Here is a 17,015-nt window from a genome sequence, read left to right on the forward strand (position 1 = left end):
AACCTTCTTTGTGAGTAACATCAAGGCTTTGAGTTAAAGAGTAGGTTCTATCATCAACATTTTGTTCTATCCTCTCTACATTTCTACATCCTCCTTTCTTTCTTTTCAACTCCTATCTCCTTACCTATGTATGAAAGATAAAAGAAAAGGGAGGCATTCCTGAGTTCAGCCTAGTTTTCTCTCTGTGTATGACAGATAATAACTTATAACCACCTCCCAATGAAAATAAGCATTTGGCCTTTCTCTGTGGAATCACCATGGTGGCTGGGACCCTGTACACATATCCTGAAAACTAGAGGACCTTCTAGGCCCTCATCGTTACTCAGTACAGCGGAGCTCAGGTCCATATGCTCTCCACACCACCCCACTTCCACTTTGGCCAAACCAACCGAACCCCAAAATGTCTCTAAAAATTTCCTGCTGGCAAGGTTCCAGCATTTGAGGGTGACAACCAATTCTGTGTGTTTGAGAGCAATGCCATTGCCTATTACGTACTCAGTGAGGAGCTGTGGGGAAGTACTCCAGAGGCAGTGGGTGAGCTTTGCTGACAGTGACATCGTTCCTCCAGCCAGCACCTGAGTGTTCCCCACCTTGGGCATCATGCACCACAACAAACAGGCCACTGAAAAAGCAAAAGAGGAGGTGAAGCGAATCCTGGGGCTGCTAGACACTCACTTGAAGACAAGGACTTTTCCGGTGGCCGAGCTAGTGACACTGGCTGATATCACAGTTGTCTGCACCCTGTTGTCGCGCTATCAACAGGTCTTGGCACCAAGCTTTTCCCAATACCAATCGCTGGTTCCTTACCTGCATTAACCAGCCCCAGTTCCTGACAGTCTTGGGGGAAGTGAAGCTGTGTGAGAAGGTGGCCCAGTTCGATACTAAGAAGCTTGCGGAGAGGCAACCTAAAAAGGACACCCCAAGGAAAGAAAGAGGTTCACAAGAAGAGAAGCAGAAACCCCAGCCTGAGAGGAAAGATGAAAAAAAGGCAGCTGCCCCAGCTCCTGAGAAGGAGATGGACGAGTGTGAGCAGGCACTGGCTGCTGAGCCCAAAGCCAAGGACCTTTTTGCTTCCCTGCCCAAGACTACCTTTGTGTTGGATGAGTCTAGGTATCAGTACTCCAATGAGGACACCCTCTCTGTGGCTCTGCTATTCTTCTGGGAGCACTTTGATGAGGATAGATGGTCCCTGTGGTATATGGAGTACCGCTTCCCTGAAGAGCTCACCCCGACCTTCATGAGTTGCAACCTCATCACTGGAATGTTCCAGCGATTGGACAAACTGAGGAAGAATGCCGTTGCTACTGTCATCCTCTTTGGAACCAACAATAGCAGCTCTATTTCTGGTGTTTGGGTCTTCCGAGGCCAAGAACTTGCCTTTCCGTTGAGTCCAGATTGGCAGTGGAACTATGAATTGTATACATGGCGGAAACTGGATCCTGGTAGTGAGGAGACCCAGACCTTGGTTCGAGAGTACTTTGCCTGGGAGGGGGCCTTCCAGCACGTGGGCAAAGCCCTCAATCAAGGCAAGATCTTCAAGTGAACATGTCTTGCCATAGCCTAGCTGCCTGCACCCACCCTTAGAGGGAGATGGGGGTCATTAAAGGAAACTGAACATTGAAAGAAAGAAACAAAGAAAGAAAGAAACAAAGAAAGAAAGAAAATAAGCATTTGTAGGCCAAGAGAGCAAACAGAAATCTACCCAACCCCTCACCCCACCCACACATACACACACACAGACACACACATACACACACACACACACACACACACACACACACACACACACTCGCTTAGAGGGAATGGGACATTGTTCTCTTAAGGTTCCTTTAGGCTGAATTAGGGCATATAATACCTTAGAAGGGGCACCAAAAATGGGGAAATGGTTAAGCAAGCCAAGGATTGCATTTGTGGTCCAACCTCGAATGTTGAGAGATTCCAGGCTTAATAGGAGCCCTGTGTGGGACATATTGAAATGCTGGACCACACAGGCTCAGAAGCTTTCTACCATGCTGTCTTGGAAGCTGTCCAATTCTGATGGTTAACAGCAATTGAGGCATATGAAGCTGGAGTAAGGAGGCTGTAGGATGTCAGTGTCCAGCGTGCTGAGGGGAATGACTCCTGTCAGGTCTGACCCACCATCAATTGATTCTAGCACAATTTCTCACAAGCATTATACCGTTCTAACATTATAATTGTATGAGGTGTGCGGGATGCACTGAGCCATTAAGACTGATTCTCTGCTCATTTGTGTGAGTAGAAGTAACACAGCTGCAAATCTTCCCTCGTGCCATACTAAGAATGGCCTCTAGTAATAAGCTGCAGAGAATCTGTGACCAACATGATGCCTCTCTGTGCATTTACATTCATATCTCTGCCAGCCTCAGAGATATCCACATGTAGTGGGATTAGCAATATAAATTACCTGCTTGTTCTGTAGTTTGAGTTATTTACATCTCAATTGCCACCCCCTCCCTCAACCCCTCGCGATCCCACCCCCTCCCTCTTCATCTCCCAATTCTATGTTTTTCTTATTTGTTGAAATTTTAATATCTGTATAAAATGAATTCTGATCTTATCGATCCTCTACTAGTCCACTACAACTTCTCTTACATCTCCCCAAGTACATCGCCTTCCTACTTTCATTCCAACTGCCAATAGGTAGGTCCTAAGCTAAAACTGGAACCTCATAAGCCCTTTCCCCTTCTATGAAGAAATTTTTTAATCACATTAACAGATATATTAATAAGTGCAATTTTTACACCAAATATAATGTATAAATTATAAACATATCATAAGCCTTAGAAAGTAATGGTTAAAACAAACCCCTGAATACTGAAACATAATTTTGTTCCTTTTCATAAATACATGTAGAAATCCAACCTCATGGTAACTGAAGAGTGAGTATATTTTAAACTTATTTTTTTAAGATTTAATTTCACTTTCAACTATATTTATATGTGTGTGAGCATGAATACATGAGTGCAGGTACCTATGGAGGCCAGAGGAATCAGATTCCTTTGGGTTTACAGGAAGTTGTACACTGCTAAATGTGGGTGCTGGAAGATGAACCTATGCAAGAGCAGGACATGCTGTTAACTGCTGGAATCCCTCCAGCCATTAAACTTAAATTTTATTGTGAAGGGATTGCAAACAATCTATCAATCTTTTTCTTACTAAGAATAATGGGACTAACCAGTACGTTTTCAAAATACTGTGTCCATACCTTCAATAAATATTTTCATCAAGAACTCAAGAAATGTATGGCCAAATAGTTAAGTAGATTTTCAATTTTTTCATTAAAAAAAAAAAAAAACTATACCTGACAATCTCCTTGAGAGTGGAGGCAACTGAGCCCAGTATATGATCAAGCAGAATAAATACCTCCTTCATATGTTAGCTAGAAATCTTACGTGTTAATGTACATTGTTAAACTCAACCTGATCTATTATGGCTTTCTCTTACTTCTTGAGTATAAAGTTTGAGAATTGATTTTCACCCTCACTTCTTGCATCTCTGTTCCTATAAACTAACAAAAGTTCCTTTGCTTTATCATCCTTCTTTTCTCTCTAGGTTTGAGTTAGCAATTGGACCCCTGGGTCCTGCTAGGATCTATCTCTTCCCATATTATATCTGCTTAGAGAGGTTTAGGCATAAAAGGAATAGTGCTCATATTTAAAGTGAACTCCTATAATGAAGGCAAGTGTATTATCTTTAAGCAAGAGGAGACACTCCTCTCCTCAGTGAGCTAGGGATAAAGATGGGCTTAAACAGTCAATAAAGGCTCATGAGAGATGAATATTTTCAGTATTCTAATTGACCCTGCTCTATTGAATAGAACTACTCTTAATTAATAACCTAACAAATACAGAACAGATCTACTGAGACAATGGTCCAAATAAGAATGTATTTCAGCAACATCATGCATTTTTTTCAAGTTGACTAGGTATCATCTTTTTTTAAAAGATTTTTTAAATTTATTATTAATACAGTATTCTGCCCCCACGTGTGCCTACATGCCAGAAGAGGGCACTAGATCTCACTGTAGATGGTTGTGAGCCACCATGTGGTTGCTAGGAATTGAACTCAGGACCTTTGGAAGAACAGACAGTGCTCTTAACCTCCGAGCCATATCTCTAGCCTGCATTATTTTTTATTTCAATTTTATTTACTTTTATTTTTAGTATATTTTAATTAAAACAAAATTGTGTCACTTTGCCCCTTCCATTTCTTTCCTCCAGCCTCTCCAAAGTAGTTTCTTTCCAATCCTTTACAACCTTCATTCTCATCCCTTGTAACTATTACTGTTACAAACATGTACACATAGGTACATATATGTATGTATGTATAAGTATACACCAGTGTATAACTACAACTTGCTGAGGCCACTTTTGTTGTCTGTGTGTATATGGTTTCAGGGATGACCACTTCGTATTGGATAACCAAGAAGGATCTCATCCCTAGGAGAAGCTATTCTCTCTCCCCCAACAATCTTCAGTCACCTATAGTTCCTTCTCTAAGGATGGGACCAAAAAGGATTCCCTCTTCCACGTTAGTGTGTCTATTCACATTATAGCCATTGTTCTGAATTACCTATGTAGCCATTTCTAAGAAAGATTGTTTCGCAGCAGACTTTCCACTGTTCTGGCTCTTACAGTCTTTCCATTCCCTCTTAGTGATATTCCCTACGCCACGGATGCAAGAACTGTGTTGCAGCTGTATCCATTGGGGCTGGGATCCCCATAACTCATTGATCTTTGCGCTGTATCCTGTTGTGGCTTTCTATAGCGGTCTCAATTTGCTGTAAAGAGAAGCTTCTTTGATGGGGTCATAAGGATAAGATTTAGAACATAAGGAATTTTATTAGCTTAACAAAGTAGTAGTAGGTCCTTTTCGAAAGTCCATGACTTCATTAGTCCTGGGAAGGTTCACTAAGTGCCTAGTACCAGGCAGGATATCCCTCCTATTGAGTGGGCCTTAAATCCAATTACACAATTGTTGGTTATCACCAATGCATGTGTGCCACTTATTACACCTTTGCGGATATCGTGCCATACTGGTCACTGCTGTGGTTTGTAGGCACCTTAACTGTGTATGACTATTAAATGTCTTGCTCCTTTGGCAGCTTGCATAGTCTTTTCTGGGAACACACGGGCTAGATCACAGGAAGGAGACTTAAGGATTACATCAACCTTGAATATTCTCACTAGTTTGTGAAAAAGGCTTTATCAAAATCCAACAAACTTTTGCAATAAGAGTCCTAGAACGAGTAAGAATGGAGGGAGTAGTCATTAACATAATGAAGACTATATGTGGCAAACCCACAGTTAACATGCTAAGTGAGGAAAAAGTCAAAGCGAGCCCCTTAAACTCAGGAACAAGACAGCTGTCCATCATCCCCGCTACCTTTCAATATAGTGCTGAAAGCACTAGCCAGAGCAATAAGGCAAGAGAAGGAAATTATAGGGTTACAATTAGGAAAAGAAGTCAAATTACCGCTATTTGCAGATCATATGATATTATCCATCAGATATGCCCAAAATTACACCATAAAACTTCTAGAAACAATCAACAAATTCAGGAAAGTGCCAGGGTTCAAAAGCAACTTACAAAAAATCAGAAGTCTTCTTATATACCAACAACAGGCATGCTGAGTGGGAGATCCTGGACACCTGCCTATTTACAACATCCTCAAATAAAATAAAGTATCTTGGAATATACTTAACCAAGAAGATGAAAGGCCTCTACAATAAAAACTGTAAATATTTAGTGAAAGTAATTGAGAAAGAAATTCTTTGTTAATGGATTGGTAGAATTAATATTGTGAAAATAATCATCTTACCAGAAGTAATTTACAGATTCAATGCAACTCCAATAAAAAGACTCACAACATTCTTCAAAAGAATAGGGGAAAAAATTCTAAAATTCTAATCCTAAAATGGAACCATGAAAGGCTCCATATAGGCGAAGCAATCCCGAGGGGAAAAATTTTAATCCAGAATATTAACAAGTATATTAATTACATTAGAAAAGAATAATTATTTCAACAGAAAAATATAGTCAAAAAATATGTAATCAAGTAATTCAGAGGGAAAACACCCTCAGTTTTTAATAAAACATACTAATATATTCAGCTCTTTAGAAACAAATGGTAGGTGTTATTTTTATATATTGCTTTGCATAAATGAAAATACTCTGAAGAATGTGAGCACTCTCAGATTACTTTCACAATAATATAGTATTTTCAACATTTTGAAACCAGTATAAAATATCTATTAAAATTAAAATGAATGAACTACACGTAGCCCTACCTCCAGAGACCTTCTCTAACGACAATGATTGACATATGCGAGGGGAGAGAAGCTAAGCTCCGTATTACTGAAATGTTTTTAACAAGGGAAAATAAAAGTAATCTCGTTCTTGCAAAGAAAGATTACTAAATATACTTCAGAACGTTTGTTGGTTGTATTAAATTTGAAATGTTCAGTGGAATTTTTTTTTTTAAAGTCAAGCTACAAAGAGCGTGTAGAGTATTACAGTATTCCCATGAAAGCCATATAAGGTACAAAATTTCCTTTGCAGTGATCCAGGTAACAGCTTGATATAAACTTTTTGTGGAGCTGACAAAACTGTTGTCTCTAGTAAGGAAAATGGGATATGCACAGTGCTAAAAGTGAACACAAATGTATTTTTACTTCAGTATTTTTGAGGTAGCATATTCATCTACAATTTAAGGTTATGTTAAACCTAGATATGCTCTACTGTTGACTGAATTATGGAGAAACCATTGAAAATTTTTGATACAGCCATATAACTACTACCATAAATATAAGCTCTCTTAATTCTCCAATTAAACAAGAAAAACTAGGTGACTGGATTTGAAAACACAACATGCAATTATTTGCTATCATCAATAAACAACTCCCACTAGCGTAGGCTCAATTTTCTTAACTAATATACTTTATTACAACTTATTAACCGAGCATACGTCACTAATAACCCAACTAACCAAACCAATAGGAAAAGAGGATTAAGGAACACAATAACAAAACCGTAAGGATATCAGTTCCGAGGAGCGATTCCCCTGGCACGATCAGCAGGATTTCTTCCACTGGAACCTGGAGAGTAACCAGAACCCAGAACCTCAGCAGGAGCTGGAGTCCCGAAGCCTCCCCTCGAGCGGTTATCTCTAAGAGCATCTCGAAGTGGAGCAATGAACAGTCAAAACTACCCTAAGTCTCCAAAAGCCCAGCCTCCAGTTTTTGGCTCATTTATATATCTCCTCCCAGAGTCTGTTCACAGGATCTTTTCAGCTGACAACAATCAAGCTCCAGGCACAAGGTGGTTGATCTTCGAGTGGATTAACCTCACTTGTTCTCTCACAAGACTTTTTCCCATCCCACACTTGGGATCCTAAAAAACAGGTTTATCTCTCCTTCACACTAGTAAAGAAATATAGAGATTGAAAGTTATTGACACACTGGTCTGGCTTCCTTGTAATTTCTAGGAGACGCATTCTCATGGTCTTATATTCTTTTCTCCCCCCTCTTCAGTGAGCCTTCACTGCAGGAGTAATGCTGTAGATATATCCATATCTGGATGTGAGTGCTATGCAATCAGTTGCTCTCTGCATTTTGACCAGTTGAGGGTTTTTGTAATGGTCTCCATCTTCACCAAAGAAAATTTTCTTGATCATGGGTGAGAGCTACACTTCTCTGTGGATATAAGGATAAGCATTTAGAATGCAGTCAGGAATTATTCTGGTTTAGTAAAATGGCAGTAGTAGGTTCATTGCTAAAATCCATAATGTCACTATGGGGTCGCTGGATGGGTTTCCAGTACCAAGTAGGATTTCCCTCCTGTTGAGCAGATCTTAAACCTAACTAGAGATCTATCGGTTACCACCATGATGTGAGGCTCACTATGGCACCATTACGGCTATCATGCCGTGCTATTCGTTGTTGTGGTTCATAGGTTGTTTTTGGTAGGATTGATGACTGATTTCTCCCTTGGCAGCTTGCATAACACCCTTTGATACAATGAAAAGCCATTGCATTCAAGTCAAATCCAGCTTTCATCCTCTTGGTATGTGTTTGAAGTACATGGCGTCTCCAGTAACAGGGATGTACCTTCAACCGCTGGTGGGCAACCAACTGTAACAGCGGTAGCCGACATTGTTTTAGGAGTCTCTTGGACCCTCCTGACCAACAACCTGAAAGGTGTTTTCGTGCCTTGCACTAGGGATTTTGTTAGATGGTCTATGGCTCTTGGAGAAGCACTGTCAGAACAATTGACATAGCTTTATTTAAGGGTTTGTGTGTGTGCGTGTGTGTGTGTGTGTGTGTGTGTGTGTGTGTGTGTGTGTGTGTGTGTAAAATCTATGTGTTTATTATAAGATACATATGATGTATATATATGTAATGTGTGTATGTAAGATACACACATATAGAAAACATGTAACTTTAGGTAAATATAAAATAACGCACACCTTGAATCCCACCACTCGGGAGGCAGAGGCAGAAGGATCGCTGTGAGTTTGAAACCAGCTTGGTCTACAAAGAAAGTCCAAGACATCCAAGGCTACACAGAGAAGCCTTGCCTCAAAAAAAACAAAAACAAAAACAAAAACAAAACAAAATAATATGATTCTTTATGGGTTTTCAAATACCCATCATGCTGTTTATCTCTTCTCCCCTCTCCTTCTATACTTGCTTCCTTCCTCTCTCCTAAGCTTAAAACCCCTCCACATATTATTCCCCCTCCACATATTTCTTGCATCCTGCTATTCCCATCTCTATGACTCCCTCTAACCCATGGCCCAGTTTTACTTTGCTGGTTTCCATAATTACTCCAGGTTCTATACCCACATCTAGAGACTTGGGCATAACAGAAAAGGTTGAGCATGCAGCACTCGTCTTTCTAGGTGTGGGTTACCTCACTCAAAATAGTCTTTTCTAGTTCCATACATTGTGCTGTATTTTTAAAAACCTATCCAAATAATGTCGCAAGATGGCTGGTTGTGGTGGCACACACTGGTAGAATTTGCTGAAAGAGACAGAGGCAGGGGGTCATGACTTCAAGGGTAGCCTGGGCTAAATTTTTTTAAGTCACGAGATGTAACAAACTATACTTCAAAGTCTATCACAACCAAAGCTGATAAAGGGTATCCAGGCATCTCATAACAGCAACAATTAGTCTTCTAATTCTTCTTATTTAAACATCTGAAAACTCTAGACAGTTTCAGTAAAACTCAGTAGCCACTTCAGGGTTCACAATATTTATAGCCACATGCTAGGACAATGAAATATATCTAACAATTTCAATGACCTATTGAGTATGCTGATTTCATAATAAACAAACAAACAAACTATCCTAAACATCAAGTATGGTCTAAGGCTTCTATTCACTGCCATCAATTTCAATAAATGTACTGGGAAAAAAACTCAAAAATACCACCCCTCTAAATTAGGAGTTGTCAGGAACTTTTTCTAAAATGTTCAAGTAATAAATCATTTTGTGCTTTGCAGATAATATCATCTATGTCACTTCTACTCAGTTCTGCCACTGCACCACAAAGACAACAATAAATGATGCCTAAATGAGTGTGGCTGTACTTTCAAAAAGTACATTTATAAACACTGAGGTTTCAATTTCCTATTATTTGTGTATGTTAATATGTAGAATTCTCTTCTATAAAAAAAGCCATTCTTTGATTATGAGTCATACTAAAACAGGTGACTGTAGTTTTTTTTTTAATCTAAATTTTTGAAAATATGCAACTTACTTCTATTTCTCATCCAATGGAAAAAAATGTTTCTAACTTGTCTAAAATTAATGGTTCTGATGTATTCCAAGTCATAAGTGACTGATTAAAATGAAAATGAATGCTGCTTCAAACATGTGGTCTGGGATAAATTTACTTGCTAAGATGAGATAATCGCTCTGTTTTCACCCCACAGATCTTCATAGTGAATACATGGGTCTACAGCTCAAGCCTTGGAGGCATAGGCCTAGTGCTGAGTGAGGTGGCATGGAGGGCCACTAAAGGACAGGGACTTTGGAACAGCCACCTAATTAATAATAGTTCAATAAATGATACATACATCAGTACTAGCTTACAATTCTTTTGTCCTATGTACAAGTGTCCTCCTACTGTGAGCATGTTTCTGATACAACCATGCCCCTGGCAAGACCATCTCAATAGTGAAAGAGATGAAAACAAACTCTTAATTGGCATAATTCTCTTGATTGTTATTTTATTCTCTTCATCAGGTATCTTCTGACATTAACTTTGGCTGCTCACATTGTGTAGGCTTACGATGCTAACATAGGATGAATGTATTCATTTTGGCAGCTTACCCTGAGATCCTAGAAGAACATGCCCGTAGCTGGAGCTGCCTACGGTTTTTTGAAAAGACTAATAGTTGGCCCCTGAAGCTCTAAGTATTCAGCACGAGGGTAGGAGTGCCCACTGTAGGGCATAGGGAAGTTCCATGTCATTCCCTCTGTGCGGCTGGCCAAACGGGTGCGCCTGGAGATGGGTGTCCAGTGATACTCCATCCTTTGTGTGAGTGACATCTCCGCTTAAGAGTCTGGAAAGGACTAGGGGATCGGGTGAGGAGTCTCCTGGTAATCATATCATTGTACAAAATTGTAACTAAGAAGACTGGCTTTTAAATGGAAAGAAGCAGATGAGAAGAAGTGTTTTCCTCATGCTGGCATTTTTAACCTCGCTTCTGCCTTAACAATTGTAAAAACACCAGTAAACTCCTGTCCATTTAGGAGTTTTAAAAATGCATGTCGCGTCCACAGGCTGTATATGCAGACAGTGAAAAGCACTTCCGATGTGTTATTGGTTGGTTGTTGTCAATAAAAATTCTCAGCTATCTTTGGGGGATCATTTTGCACTGTGGGAAGCTGCACTGAACTGACTAATGACTTATTGGTGGTAGAAGCTACATGCTGCCAGACTAGGAACTATTTGTTAGCACGTCACAATTTCCCTCGTACCCGACTGCATCTGTGTGAACCTTCTTCCCACTGTTCTTCCAGACACGTGATAGAGAGTTTCCGTTGGACTTTCATTATCAATGTGCTTCTGATTTTTTTTCTTGCATTGTGTCTATTTTTCCTTGTATACACAAGACAAATGATTTTAGCCAGCAAGGGGAGCCAGGCACGCTCAGAGTAACGGACTCATTTAGCGGTGCTTGGCTTCCTGTGCTTGTCAGCGGCAGGTGACATTTAGCACAGGCTTTATCTCAGTTGTGGTAATTACTAAGCTGACATGAGCACTCATACACACTGCAGATTGTTTTCAGCACATGCAACCAAGCAATCCTAACACACCCACACAGACACACACCCACACAGACACACACACACACATGCACATGCACAAATGCACGCACGAAGGGGGGCAGGGGTGCCATTATTATGGAAATCATCACCCTTTGTTGCTCTGACTATATTGATTATGGTTTATGGAGTGATGGCATGGGATATCTTCGTTGTATGCAGCTCCTGCACTACAATCTCTTATTATCACCCATTAAAGAGAAAATCCATTGTTAGAGTGGTGTACCTCAGTAATATACCACACGCTAATTTAATGATACAACTAATGCATTTGAACTTACCACTTAATTTTCTTAAATACCAATTGAGTGATTGATGGTATAAAACGGTCTAAATTTTTATTTTTTATTTATATTTTTAATTCTGTGTAATGTGTGGGGGAGGGGTATGTGGATGTAAGCGCCAGTGTGCACACACAAAGGACAGAAGTGTCACATCCTCTGCGGCTGGAGCTGTAAGACACGGGACTTGGGTGCTGAGAATGAGAGCCAGGCCCTCTGCATGAGCGGCACATGTTCTTAACTGCTGACTGTCTCTTCAGACACCAGCAATGACTATGTCGTTTTAATTTTCTGAGAGTAGTACATTACTAATGAAAGAAATAAAATATTTTTATTTACAAAGGAAGTCACAATGACAAGCACATATGAGCTCTATCCAAGAGCTACTTTCCTAAGTTAGACAATTATTGAATGTCACCTATCGTATTCTTGCTTATACCCAAGAATTTTCAAGTAAGGGAAAAAATGCCCTGGCCTTTCAATATTTCCCATTTTAATTAATGTATTCATATTCCCAGATTCCAAGATTAGTCTGGTCAGGTCAGTTAACCATTACATTATACAAGTATACATAGAGCAGAACTGTAATTCAAAACTTGCCAGTTAGATTGTCTTTGCTGTGAGCTATAATTATTTAAATGCTCACTTTTCCAGTTAACCTAATAGAGGGCTGTTTGTGATGTTTAAAGTACAGAGACAAGATGTAGAATTACTAAAAACAAAACGTTCCGCTGTGCATTGTGAAATGTATACAGGCTTCAAGCCACAGGCGCTCAGCTGAGGCGCGTGCGTTAGTGAGCGTGGGTCAGATCAAGGTAAAGTAGATAAGTGAGACCTGGGGTAGGCAGGAGAGGACTGCCCACTTCCGCTACGACGCAACACAGAGAGTGGAGAACGAGGAAATACTTGGGCACACTACTTACAAACATTTTTCTACATTTGTGCAAGAAAGATTTTTTTTTTAATCCTAGAAGTATAACCAAGACCTTTTAAATGTTGCAATTAATGTTGGATTAATTGAGGTTGGATCCAGTTATAATTATGCAAAATAAAGCATCTATAAGTAGAATTTTCATAGGAAACTTGACCTCTTGCATGCAACTACAAGGCAAGGGGTGGGGTGCCATCACGGATGATAAACCTCAGCAAGGTATGAACTTACAAAAAAAAGAAAAAAACCAAGAATTTCCTAGCTTGCCCTCAAGATCCATCAGAGAGAAAAATGTGTTATAAGAAAGTATCTGCCACCTAATATGCTATGCAATGATGTCAAAACAGAACTACTAAGTGACAGCCTCATATAGTCCTTTTACTGCATTATGAAGGAAGCCGTCATTCAAAGGAAGCCACCTACATTACTTAAGACACTTTAAGTGGAACCTACCTTTTAAGTATGCATTTACTCATAATGCCATTTTTAAATGACAGAATGTTGACTGAAATTAAAATCCCATCCACTTGACAGCCTCTGCCTCTCTTACAAGCTTCCTCCAGTGCAAGGTTATTTTCTGTTCTTGTAGCAAATGATAATTGACCTCCTGGTTAGAGCGGATGCTTGCCCGGCTCTCCGTCACAATACACATGTTGATTAGCATTCCTGCAGAGAGAGGGATAACATTTGTATTGCTTCTTTTAGGGTTTCCTCTGAAGAAAACCAGATGGGCCGAACAAGGAAGGAGAAAGATTTATAGTAACAGGAAACGAGACGTTCAGATGTAGCTGTCATAGTATCCTTTCCCAGCCTTGAAATTCTTTATTATGGAAAGTCTTTGATATGTGTCCCTTACCCTCCCCCACCCCTGCTATACACACACCCATTCAATAGTTAGTACATAATCGTGTTGGTCTATCTACAGTCTTTACAGGGAAGTCTTGATATCACTTTAAAAGGACTATTCACTGCAGCTTAATCTTGGTAAATCTCCTAATAAGCGTTTCCTATATAAAACATCCACGCTCTTTGAAAAGCAAATTCCAGGCTTGGGGAAAAAAAAATCACCCTAATAACAGGGCTGCAAAGGGAATCTTTCCATTTGTTCTTTATAGACCACAAGAGAGAGGCAAACCACACTGTAAGTGTCCTACCAATGAGATGAAAGGAAACAGACTGTCAAGAGTTGGGCTCATAGCCTACAGCCGGCCACTGACAAATGAGATCAACGTGCAACCTATAGGCTGGGTTTGGAGAGACCCTGTCTTACAGCCCATCACTTAGAGCTCATAATGTTTTAGTGGCTTTTCTCTTTGAACAAAACAAAACCTGCAAACTGTTAAAGAGAATGAAAGTTCTGTTTAAAGCAAGCGGGTGGAAGTCAGGGTAGAAGGGAGTTGATGGGAACCAAATGTTTCCCATCTGGTCCTGGTTCTTCATAGAGTGCACAGAAGGCCATATTTAAAAATAATAATAATAATAATAATCTGACTTATACAGTTCTGCACAAATCCAAATACATGCATGTAATAAAAATACACCTGGAATGAGACACTATGCTTTTGACAACATTGTGGGATTTAGCATCAAATTGCCTTTATCATTGATTTTGAGGTTTGCAATTTATTATGCAGGTTTTTTTTTTTTACATTTTGGGATGTGGCATGGTATTCCTTACTATTTCAGAAAATAAAAGGATTATGAAAATTTAGCACTACCTCAAAAGATAATATTATTTTTATAATATGTGTACACTTGGTGATTATTGTTTTTCATATATGAAAGGATAGCTGAATTCTTCTAAGAGGTAACAAAGCATTACCATCCCTTAGCAAAGTACTCTGTGAAATCTGAGTTCTCTTTTCTGGCCCTGTTTTCTCACCTAAGCAGTTGGGATGGCAACATTTTCAAGAGATGGTTTTACAGATAATTTTACTAAAAACAAATGACAAGCCTTCCACCAATGTGGCTTGGGCAAGATAAATGAAGGAAGCAAGACCATTTTTTCATGCACGCTGAGCACAGTATCATTTGTCTTTCTCTGGAAAATGCGTGGAGAAAGAAATGAATCCAGTTGAAACATGAACCAAGTGAATAATTCAAGGCCTATAAGCCAAACTGCAAACTGCATATGAGCCACCCAGACATTGATACATTTAGTTAACTCTGAGATGTATGCCAATCAATAAGACGATCTACAGATTTTGAAGAGCACTAACTACCTCCTCTCAAAGAGAAACTCAGAGTCCTGCAGACATGCTACTTGCAGACAAGGGGCAAAATATCTACGTTAAATACTGTATGTTCAGGATTGTAAGCGTTTAAAATGTCACTGGAACCCTTAGGCAGAATTAATCACTCCCTAATATTTGCTTTCCTAGCAATTTTACACCTGTCAATTAAAACACTTTCCAGCCTAATTACAACTATTAACTTGTCGTTTTCCCTTGTGTGACTGTGAGCATTTTACTGTCTTTATCTTTCCAAAATTCCACACTGTGCTTGCAGCCCAGGGGCACTCAGTGAGCTCCTTCTCTATCGTCTATGTCCATCTTCAGACACTGCCTTGAGAGTCAGAATCCAAGGGGTCCAAACCCTGTACCCATGGTGAGTGCCCAGCTCAGATGGGGCAGACCAGAGCAACCCACTGGAGCGGCATTGCCAAGGACAGCATGGGGACACATCTCATGTTGTCATGGAGACAATGGTCCTCAGGAAAGAGTAGTGGGAGTATCTTCCACTCCTGAAGAGGATGTACTGAGCAAGCTGAGCAAAAAAAAAAAAAAAGCTTGCATTAGGCTCTGCCTTTTAATACTAGTGGCTCAAAAAAATAAATAGGGTTAGCAGAATTTATGAGATAGTTACATACCTTTACCTAAGAAGCAAATTATTTAATAAACAAACAACAAATAAAAATGTCATCTCCCTAGAATGAGAAAATTAATCAACAGCATTGCCTGCTTACTAGGCTGAGGGCAGGCATTAGTGAGCATGTAGATAAAAGTCAGGGAATCAACCAGCCTTTGTGATATAGGGACAGTACAATCAGGGAGACGGTCTTCCACTATAGCTAGTGACACAATGATTAGAGGAATGCCAACAGTCTCTCTCTCACTATAATTAGTGAGTGAGCATCATGACTTGAAAAACACAAAGGCTTAACACAAGAAAGCTGGCCAAAGCTACAGGCACAGGCTGAGTTGTAAAAAGAAAGAGCAAGCAGCTTCAAGCAGTGGCTTTCAGCTTCCAGTTCCTATCATATGTGAGGACTTAAAAGTGAACACACCTATACACATACATACACATACTTAAATGCATACACAGGCATACACACATACACACAAAACAGATGCATACACAGGTATTACACACATACATAGATACACACATACAAACACATATACACACATGAGGGGATACTGTTCTGTATTCAAAGTTGGAAGCAGAATGGTTTCTCGCTGCCTTTCTAAATTAACAAAAACAATGCGAGTGACACATTCTCCTGCCTGAGTTGCAAGCTACTGTAGGAACCAGGCCCGACTGGGCTGCCTGCCTGTCTTGCTGTTTCATGTCCTGTTTCTAGTAGCTTCCATGTCTGTGTTTATCTTGGTTAGCTAGTCATGTTTACTGCTCTGAGAACGCACCCCTCCCTTCCTCAAGACTTTTCCTCCTGTGTGCAATCACCTCTTGAGGGATTTCACCTGGGAGGAGGATTCCTGCTTTGCTGCCTATAAGAAGGCTCTTTGGAGCTCTGGCCGCACGAGAATAATAAACCGCTGCCGCGGCTGCTGCTGCAGCTGCTGCTCTCTTAACACGAAGAACCCGCTGTGTTATTGTGTGTGTGTGTGTGTGTGTGTGCGTGTGTGTGCATGAGTTAAATCCTCAGGCCCTAGCCTTCGACTCAGTACCGCGGTGGCGCGGGTGCCACAAGCTACTATCTTTAAACAAAATTAATCAATTCATTTATTCTATTATTTTATGCATATGAATATTTTGCCTACATGTAGGTACACATGTGCACCATTTTCATGCCTGGCACCCACAGAGGTCAGATAGGGCACCAGATTCCCCAGGGACTGGAGTTACAGGTGGTTGTGAGCCACAATGTGACTGCTAGGAATTAAAGGTAGGTCCCCCACGAGAGCAACAGATGCAATTAACCGCTGAGCCAACTCCCCACCTCCCAAGGTAGGATATTATGCCTCCGGATAATAGAGGCAAAAGACTGTAGGATGATGACAAAACTTCTGGAAGTCCCTAACAGCACTGTCTTAGTGGAGAAGAACGTAGTAATGTCTCTTGCTCGCCTAGTCACATCCAACTGGGGGACACAAGCCAGACATAGCATAGTATGGGTAGGAGAAATTCTGAAAAACCACAGGATTTTTCCATTGCTCCAAGACGGGCGATGAAGAAATAGCCAAGAGAATATGGAGTCACTTTGG

General features: G+C 40.2%; 1 pseudogene; it reads left to right on the plus strand.

The window, feature by feature from the left end:
- Positions 1-257: 257 nt before the first annotated feature.
- On the plus strand, positions 258-1,619 carry LOC127204238 (elongation factor 1-gamma-like; annotated as a pseudogene).
- Positions 1,620-17,015: the final 15,396 nt, after the last annotated feature.

The sequence above is a fragment of the Acomys russatus genome, chromosome 20 (genome assembly GCF_903995435.1).
Source record: "Acomys russatus chromosome 20, mAcoRus1.1, whole genome shotgun sequence".
NCBI classification, from domain to species: domain Eukaryota; kingdom Metazoa; phylum Chordata; class Mammalia; order Rodentia; family Muridae; genus Acomys; species Acomys russatus.